The 10,376-nt window shown below is 45.1% G+C and overlaps 1 pseudogene; it reads right to left on the bottom strand.

Annotated features, from left to right (window-relative positions):
- Positions 1-9,772: 9,772 nt before the first annotated feature.
- On the bottom strand, positions 9,773-9,895 carry LOC120361161 (5S ribosomal RNA; annotated as a pseudogene).
- Positions 9,896-10,376: the final 481 nt, after the last annotated feature.

Raw genomic sequence — 10,376 nt, 5'->3', positions numbered from 1 at the left:
TTACTAAAGTTTTTGAAATAAAAAATTACCTAGCTGACCACAGTAGGTGTATAAAGCAGAATTGGAGTCAGTGGGGCTGTTAGGAACTCCCTGCAACACGAGGACAGCCATGGGGCCGTAGCACACAGCCGTGGTTCTCAACCCGGCTTGCAGATTGGATCACCTGAAGCTGGCTGGGGCCTGGGCAACAGGATTTGTAAAACCTTCCCAGGAGATTCCCTGTGCTGCTCAGGTGGAGAACTACTCTGTAGAGGTATCTTGTCAGAGGGAAGGTTGAGAACCACAAATTAGAATAGACATATAAAGACACGTCTATTTCTATGAAGAAATCTCAAACATGTAGGCAGCAGTGCCTGAGAGACACAGACTCATGACAAAGGCATGGGTGCCTTTTCAACAATTATACTGCAGTCTGTGGTTAAGGCTGTGATAAAAAGAAGCCAAGAGAAGTAAAGATAAATCCTCTCAACACCAAGTGGAATGATCAGTGCTTAGAGAAAATAATCAAAGCTTACTTTCCAAATTATATTCTTAAAAACCCTTTCATCTTAAAAGGTTTTAGATTTACCGCAAAACTGGGAAGATAGAGCTCGCACATATTCCTTTCCCAGTTTCCTGTTGTTAACATATCAGTGTGGTCCATTTGCTGCGCTCGATGAACTGACATTGATGCATTCATATTAACTAAAGTCCATACTTGATTTAGATTTCCTTAGTTTATAATTAATGTCTGTTTTCTGTGCCAGGATCCTCTCCAGAATGCCACATTTATGTTTACTCACCATGTCTCCTTAGGCTTTTCATGCCTATGACACTTTCTCCTACCATTCTTGTTTTCGATGGCCTTGATGGTTTTGAAGAGTGCAGGCTAGGTATTTTGTAGGATGTCCCTCAGCTGGGGCGTATCTGATCCTTCCCCTCATGGTTATATGTGGTTATGAATTTTGGGGAGGAAGACCACAGAGGTGAAGTGCCATTTTCATTGCCTCATATCAAGGCTACAAACTATCGACACGACTTATCACTGTTGACACTGACGATCTCCTGGCTGAGGGATGTTTATCACATTTCTCTACTGCAAAATGACTCTTTTTCCCCCCTTTCCACACTTTGGAAGAAAAGTAGTATGCACAGCTTCCACTTAAGGAGGGAGGGGTATCTACATCAACTAAAGAATGATACATAGTTCTACTTGTAGCCACCAACCAAATGCACGGAACCTTTTCCCAATCCAGCCAGGGCCCATGGTTGAGCTCAGGCTTTTCAATATTCTCTCTCCTCTGTCTCTGACTCAGACGTACTGCTGCGGGTCCTATTTTTTCTGACATCTTCCTTCTGCAGCCTCAGCATTGCTACCACAGGGCAAGGAGGAGAATCTGGGATTCAGAACCCAAAAATGAAAACACCGTAGAAAATGGTGGGAGGCACCACGCCACGGGGTGAATTATGTCCTTACCAGAATTCATGTGTTGAAGTTTTTAGGTCCCGGTACCTCTGAATGTGAACTTATTTGGAAGTAGGGTTGCTGATGGTGTAATTAGTCAAGATGAGGACATACTAGAGTAGAATGTGACCTCATTCCAATATAACCAGGGTCCTTATGAAAAGGGGAAATTCGGGCATTGAGACACACACACAGGGAGAATGCCATGGGAACATGAAGACAGAGCTCAGCATGATGTATCTAGAAGCTAAAGAATGCTAAAGATTGCTAGCAAACCACAGAAGCTAGCGTGACCTGTGTCACCCTGGTTTTGGACTCTGGCCTCCAGAGCTGTGAGATAATAATAAATTTCTCTGTCTTTATTTTAGCTTTAATAATAATATAGCCAAAGGAGACTAATACTGACTCCAAAGACCTCCTCCCCATTACAAAGGGATATAAAATCTTTTTTTTTTTTTCAAGATGGAGTCTTGCTCTGTCACCCAGACTGGAGTGCAGTGGTGCAATCTCGAACCTCCACCTCCCGGGTTCAGGTGAATCTTGTGCTCCAGCCTCCTGAGTAGCTGTGATTGTAGGCACATGCCACCACACCTGACTAATTTCTTTTGTGCTTTTTATTTTTATTTTTTTTCTTTTTAAGTAGAGACGGAATTTCACCATGTTGGCCAGGCTGGTCTTGAACTCCTGACATCAAATGATCTACCCACCTCGGCTTCCCAAAGTGCTGGAATTACAGGCCTGAGCCACTATGCCCAGCCTCAAAGGGATATAAAACCTCTTTAAAAGCCCATTTGGTTCATCCCAGGGCCAAAGTAAATTCTGTGAACACTCGTTCATTACCTTATTCAACAGGTGTCTGCTGAGAGCTCAGAACCCGTGAGAACCGTGATGAGCCGTAGCACCTAAAATGCCCAGCCATTAGCCTGGGGACAGAGACGATGCAGAGACAGGGTGGCATTTCATGTTATTTCCTGCAGTGCTTACATTTCAGATTCTGTATCTAAGTGTGGTTAATGTATTTCTCACTTGCATAGTATCAAGTAGAAGAAACTTGTAGATTAGTGTCCCTGGAAAACAGGCCCGAGACTGAGATTTGTGTGAGGGAGTGAATGTGTACAGAGGAATAAATGTTCTTAGGAACAAATCCTGTAGGAAAGCAGGGGAGGGAGAGCTGGGCAGAAGTCAAACTGCTGTAGCTGCAGCAAAGATCTCAGCCCATCCCATGAGAGCTCTGGAGCTGGGACGGCCCTTGAGAGATGTCTTGACTGGAGGCGAGGGAATGGGTCTTTATACCCCTGCACTGGCCAGTCATTAAATGGAGAAAGTGCCCAGCAAAGAACACAACTTGGGCCAGGCAGTCTGCTTCAGGCAAAGCTTAAGGAGAGACTCACCATGAGCTCACAGTAGCCAACGCTCCCAGCAGCTAGAAGAGTGAGTGCTTCAGTCCTGAGTGGAATTTTGCATAATGCACCACAGCATTCATGTCAAGGGACATCCTTTTCTGGATGCAAAAATAAACATCTATTTGGTGAATATTTGTTAAGCACCTAGTGGAATTAGCAGACTAAAGGTAACTACATCAACTCCCTGAACTGTCTTGCTGGCAGGCCATAAACACAGAGATAGGCAAGGCTTAGGCTGGAAAAATCAGAATGGGGAATGTTAATTAACTCTAAGAAAGGTGGCACAGAATCACATAGGCCAGGAACAAGCACTGGGTGCATTAACTCCTAGATTTCACAGAAGCAAGTGGATGGGTTCTGTGTTTTGTCAGGAAAACCGGCCCTGAGAACAGTCATGAAATCGACGTTCTTGGGCAAGCTTCTCTTTCTTTTGGGACGCACCCAGGCACCTGATCTTGTAAACTGCTGTGCTGCTCAGTGAGCCTGGGTTGCTCCTGAAGGGAACAGCCCAGAGCCGTGGCAGAAGGAGCTTCTCCCCCACGGAATGAACCCCAGGCCTGAAGAGTTACCCACACAGAGCTGCTGGTGGCTCCTGTCTCTAACTTAACAGCCATCAAGGAAGACAGTGCCTGCTTTCTAGTTCCACAGAAACCCATTATCCCTACACCAGGGCCAGCCTCTCCTTCCTGTCTGGAGGAACTTCCTAGAGCTGTCATAACAAATTACTCTAAACCAGACGGCTTCAAACAACAGAAATGTACTCTCTCACAATCCTGGAAGCCAGAAGTCCAAAATCAAGGTGACAAGAGGGCCATGCTCTTTTCAAAGACTCTAGGGGAAAATACTTTCCGTGCCTTTCTCTTAGCTGCTGGCATTGGTGGCAGTCCTTGGCATTCCTTGGCTTGTGAATGTGCCACTCCGATGCCTGCCTTCATTGTGGCAAGGTGTTCTCCCTGACTCCATGTCTCTTCTCCTCTTCTATGGACAATGATTATATTACTTAGGACCCACCCTACTTCAGTATGACCTTGCCTTAACTTGGTGAAATCTGCAAAGGTCATATTTCCAAATATGGACACATTCACAAGTCCTAGGAATTAGGACTTTAACATATCTTTTGGGGGGACACAACTTAACTCATACATTGTCTAAGGCTGTGATGACTACTTTAATTCACTAACATGTACCAGTAGGAGAAATCTTGACAATTTCCTCAGAACTTCTCAGAAGAAGGCCTTCATTTTAATACTTTAGCAAAAAATCGAAATCCTGTGGCTCAGCTTCTGACATCCGTTTATAAATAGGCATTGGGAATAATCTTTTTGCAGGTAATAGGGCCAAGATTAGCCAAGGTGAAACAAAAGGAAAGGTATTTTGAGATACCTGGGGTCTCAGTGGGGTCTCTCCAATAAAAGGTACCAGCTTCACCTGTTCTTGGGCAAATTCCATTTACTAATTGTACTGGTTGAACAGATTAGACCAAGGTGTGACCTCAATTCAGAACTACCATTCCTAGAAAACAAGCCTAACTCTCACTGGTCTTGTCACAAACAGGAAACTACTCAGAGAGGCCAGTGCAAAACCCATCCTGGCCACTGAATCCACCAAGCCATGGATCTTCTGATGAGATCAGGTCACAGAAGCCTCCGTATGATGAAGGATCGCATCCTATCCTCAGCAGTCTAACTTTAAGATTGTCACATCTTTATGTTTTTAGATAGAAATGATGATGAGCCGTTCCAGCCAACCATGCCTTAATATGAACACTGTGAGACTGACCCTAGAGGTTCATGAGGAAGCTGTCAATTTCAGAAAAATGAAAATGTGAAACAGAGCAGGGACTCTTCTCTTAGGGACCTGTGTCCACCCCCAAGCATGGAAGTAAAGGAAAATCTTGAGTTTCTTTAAGTGAGATTCCAGGTACCTAGCTAGCCCAGAGAAGTAAATAAGCAACCTGATAAGCAAGAAGGTAATCAGAGCCTAAAACAAAGCCAAAGAAGCTAGAATCATGGATGTTTGATTTTCCTATAGAAACTAAAGATAACATCTTAGCACATGTCTCCGGAGCTGCTTTTCAGAAACTTGACCCCCACCAAAGGGATCCGCCCACTGCAGACCTCAGATAAGGGGAAACTAGGAACTGAACTCTGAGCCCCATTCTTTGTTCTAAATTTCTTCCTGAGGGGCCTGGAGAAAGTCACACCCCTGTCAGTCACACTCCAGTCACGGCTGGAGTCAGCATTCTTTTCCACTGACCCCAACTTTTTCAACAGAGCTTTTACAACTCAGAAAATCCTTGAATCTACCTATAGCATGTAACCACCCCCCAAAATGTCCCACCCCTTTAGGCCAAAACCAAGGAGTAAGCTCCAGGTATTGATTTATAATTGTGCCTGTGACTTCTGCTGTCCTGAAATGTGCCCCTAACCTGCAGGCCATCAGGGAGGTCAGGATTTAAGCAACAGCAGCAAGGTCCTTCTTGCGTGGTGCCCAATAAACAAATGCCTTTCTTTCTCACACTGCAAAACTTGGTGTGAATATCTGCTCTTACTGAACCAGGCAAGCAGACCCTAGTTTAGTTCCAAAACAAAAGGACTCACATTTATATTTCGTGAATGAAAGACTGAGGGAGAGAAAATAAATGACTTGTTTCAAATTTGATTTCACATGTAATTTCAGACCTGCTTAATTGCAGCCTGTAAAGCTTTCAAAGAGATGAAAGTACGGAAGAGCTCTAGCCTAAAGCCCAGCAGTAACCACGGCGAGTCCAAGAACAAACCCATCAGCTGTGTCAGAGCCCATTGAAGATGAGATGTCTTCCAATTGTGGCGAGGTTCATAACGGTCTTCAAAACCAAAACACAGCAAAAAACAGACCACAGAGGAAAGGATGGTGGTGGGGCAAACTGTGAACTATTGCTGTTCAGAAACCGCCTGAAGTTTAGCTAGTGTTGGAGCCTAATTCCATCTCCCATAAAGTAGAGATGCTTCAGACCTTTCTGAGGAGCAGTGGAGTGTAATGGCCAGATCAAAAATCCCAGTTTTAAAACTGCCCAGACCTTGGGCAAAGAAATTACTTAATATCTCAGAACCTTGTTCTCTCATCTATAAGATGAAATTATTAATATAATAATATGTATCCTCAGAGGACCGCTGTGAGAATTAAATGGGGGTACGATATGCTAAATGTTTGCTGTTATGTATACAGCACGTGCTAGGTATGCAATTCCGTTCCCGCCATGTGTAAGATAAAGCACCTCTGAATTAGAAATGTCTGTTGCATCTTTAATGCAGCTCATTGCCATGTTTACCACCTGGACACACTTGCCTTGTCCAGTACGATTCACTCAAGCACCATGGATCTGAGATTATTGCGTATTACTAGTTAAACCTAGAAGTAAATGGAGGCTCATCACCAATGGGTGGTGGAATTCTCATAGTCCTCAGGATATAAATAAAAATGTAGCACAGCTCCAGAAGACTTAACCCATTCCAGAAATGAATGCATGCCATGTGACAAGGTCAGAGCAATGTGGTTTCACTTAGGTAACTGTCAATCCCAAAAAAGTAAAGAAAGAAGAGAAAATCTCTTTTGTTCTTATTAGTTTCCCTTTTGTGTTGCAGTTCAAAATTTTTCAAGAGTCTTCTGACTCAGGTGACTTAGGGTAGAAGAGAGAACTCAGACAGCTCCAAGAGGACATAGAGGAGACAGTCTTGTGCCCTTGTGAGGCACTGGCCATCAAAATATTTAGTGACTAACTTGGTGCTTTTAGGGGGAAGTTCGAGATTATGTCTGAAGAAAGCAGCAGAGGAGATTTGCATTAAACAGGATGCACTGAAATCTGGGAACTCTCCTCTAGTTCTTAAGGTTTAGAATTACCCAATAGGGCTTTCCCTCCCACCTAACTTAAAAGACTCATTTCATAGCCTGATTTTGAAAATTCTTTCACGTTTAATCATCTAGGAGTCAGGGCCTCTACAGCAGATCAGAACATTTGCAGGAAGTTATCTCGACAATTTCCTGTTCATTTTTTTGACGCTGCAGTGAAGACTTTTGTTTCCGTAGCTTTTCCTGACATTGGCAGCCCTTACACATACACACACACACACACACACACACACACACACACACACACACAAAGGGAGGCGGGGGAGGGGGGCAGGGGGAGAAAGATGCAGGGGGCAGGGTGGGAGAGAGAGAGAGAGAGAGAGAGAGAGAGAGAGAGAGAGAGAGAGACTAACGTTAATCCTTCCCTCACTTACTTGGAGCAGTTGTCCTCAATCTTGGCTACACCTTTGAATCACTAAGTGATTGAAAATCAGCTGTTAAAATATCCTGATTTCCAGGTCACATTCCAGACCAATTAAATCAGAGTCTCTAGAGGTGAGACCCAGGCGCTGGTAGTTTTTAAAGCTCACGGATGATTCGATGTGCAGGCAAGGTTGAAATCCTAGTACACCATAGCACAGGGAACAGCTGTCCTGTCTGGGCTTAGGCATCGTCAATTACCAGTCCTTACAGCACAGGGGGCTTTTTGGTTCTCCAGAACTCCTGTTATGCGGCCAGAACGTCTTGGGTGGACACCACAGTGGGTCTATTATCCACTTGGACTGCCATAACAGATATTACAGACTGGGTGACAACAGAAATGTACTTACTCAGAATTCTGTAAGCCAGAAGTTTGAGATCAAGGTACCAGCATGATGAGTTTCTGATAGAGGTCCTTTCCTGCTTTATAGACGGACACCTCACCTTGTCTGACGTCTCATAGGTTTTCTTATGGGACCTATTAGATCAGGGTCACACTCTTATGACCTCACATAACCTTAACTACTTCCTTAGAGGTCTCTTCACTTATTTATTTATTGAGACGGAGTCTCGCTCTGTCACTCAGGCTGGAGTGCGGTGGTGCAATCTCAGCTCACTGCAACCTCCACCTCCCAGGTTCAAGCAATTCTCCTGCCTCAGCCTCCTGAGTAGCTGGGACTACAGGTGCACACCAGCACAACCAGCTAATTATTTTGCATTTTTAGTAGAGACAGGATGGTCTCAATCTCCTGACCTCGTGATCCGCCCACCTTGGCCTCCCAAAGTGCTGGGGTTACAGGCGTGAGCCACCATTTCTTAAGGCAGCCACGCTGGGAGTTAGGATTTTAATATGTGAATCTGGAAGACACAAACATTCAGTCCCTAACAGTAGCCACAGCCTCAAGAGTCTCTGGCCACTCAGGTTTATGCAGGTGGCATATGTTCCTGCTATCCACAGAGTGGCTAATGACCAGCAGCACTTGTGTTCTCTGTGAGCTTGTTAGAAATGCAGAATGTTGGCCCCCAGCCCAGCCAGACCCACTGTACCAGAATCTGCATTTTCACATGATCCCCGTATAATTGGCAAGTACATTAATGTGTGAGAAGCACTGCAATGGCCTTTCTTCAGTCCTGACACCTCTTCTGATTCTCAGAAACTTTAGTAGATTAGTCTGCTGAATAGCCAGACCTGTTTCCTGGGTCTCAGAGAAGGGCCCAAGCTTTCTCAGCTTGTGGGCAATGGAATATAAATCTCCTGGCTGCCCAGGCATAAAGGCTCATGCCTGTAATCCCAGCATTTTGGGAGGCCGAGACAGGAGGATCACTTGAGCCCAGGAGTTCAAGGCCAGCATGGACAACATAGCGAGACCCCATCTCTACAAAAAATAAAAAATTAGCTGGGCATGGCGTGAACCTGCAGTGGCAGGTACTTAGGAGGCCGAGGTGAGAGGATCGCTTGAGTCCTGGAGGTCAAAGCTGCAGTAAGCCTTGATCGCACCACCGCACTCAGCCTGAGTGACAGAGCAAGACCCTGTCTCAAACAAACAAACAATCAAACAAAAAACCCTCTTAGCCATTGAATGTGAGGATTCAAGATGAAAAGTCTGGAGCGACTCTATTGCTGTCTGCTCAATGCTCCTCTTCCTTTTGCAGATTACCACCCTCCTCCCCTTTCCTTTATCCTTCGAGGATTTATTCCATGAAAAAACAATCAAAATTAACTTTGAGCTAGCTGCAGCAAGAACTCCTGATAAATCTTACCTTTCAGTCCACTCCCACTGGTTGAGCAACAGGCTGGTACCTTAGGGGCTCCTTCCTTTCAGGACCCAAGAGGGCACAGAAAGGGCAGAGGGGAGATGAGGGTGGAACTGTTGTACTCACAGCCCCGCATGCTCCAAGGATGAAACTGCAGTGACGGGGACAGTCACTGGGTCCTGGGTTGGGTGAGCCCTTTCAAATGAAGGTGGGTGTGAGCAGTACTCTGTTCCCCTACTGGAGAATGGAGCTAAGGAGTCCTCCACACCTGTGTGTCACAACCATTGCCCCAGTACAGGTGCCAAGCAGATTAAATCCCTTTAGTAATTCAGTGTTTGTCAGTAATGAATGCTTGGAGAGGACTGGACTGTTAACACTAATGTCATTTGGGGTAAACCCAGGAAGACCCACACCACACATCTAGAGTGGATATCCCAAATCCTACCCTTAGAGTCTCCTCTCCTTCCTTTGAAATTTAAAAGCATGGAGAAGGGTGAATCCGTTAAGGTAAATACAAATTTTAGGCTGTTTCCTCTGTGACAGAAAAAAGGGATGGGAGCAACTTGGATTTTTTTTTTTTTTTTTTTTTTTTTTTTTTTTTTTTGAGATAGAGTCTCTCTCTGTCACCTCAGCTTACGGTGACCTCCGCCTCCTGGATTCACTTGAGTCTCCTGCCTCAGACTCCCAAGTAGCTGGAATTACAGGCACATGCCATGATGCATGTTTAATTTTTTTGCATTTTTAGTAGAGATGGGGTTTCACCAGGTTGGCCGGACTGATCTCAAACTCCTGACCTCAAGGTGATCTGCTTGCCTCTGCCTTCCAAAGTGCTGGGATCACAGGTGTGAGCTACCATGCCCAGCCCCTACAGTACCCAGTATTCCCAGGTGGTCTCCCATCCAAGTACTAACGAGGCACAACCAACCCTACTTAGCTTCTGAGATCAGACGAAGTCAGGTGTGTTCAGGGTGGTATGGCCGTAGACAGATTTCTTGAAACAAGGTCTGGGTGGGAGGCGGGGAGACAAGAAGATCCCAAAGACAAAATTCACCTGCCTGTGACTGCATCAAGATCTGCACTTGGGTTCTCAAGGAGGCCACCTCCCAGAGAGTAGGTACCTGCATCTCATGAAGACTCCATTCCAGCCTTGGTTTGCTCCAGACCACCCATACTTTTTAGAAGTTTTGGCCAATTCTCTTCTCTACCTCCATACTCCCTATACCCACAGACTGCTCCAAGCCACCCCTAGAAGGTGCAGTGTTTATAAAGTCAAACTACTGGGTAGGACCTGCCTTACCAGGGCAAATTATATCCTGTAGACATACATGTGTTTGCATACACATACACAGTTTTGTCCAAATTATTTTTTTAATTGCATTAAGGGCAGTCTCAAAGAGAAAAATGATCACAGAAGGGCAGCAGGTAGCCAGAAAGGTATGTGTGTCCTATCACATGGCCTTGTGGTG

The sequence above is a fragment of the Saimiri boliviensis genome, chromosome 4 (genome assembly GCF_048565385.1).
Source record: "Saimiri boliviensis isolate mSaiBol1 chromosome 4, mSaiBol1.pri, whole genome shotgun sequence".
In the NCBI taxonomy this organism is placed as follows: domain Eukaryota; kingdom Metazoa; phylum Chordata; class Mammalia; order Primates; family Cebidae; genus Saimiri; species Saimiri boliviensis.
This window is presented reverse-complemented; position numbering and strand designations above follow the sequence as displayed.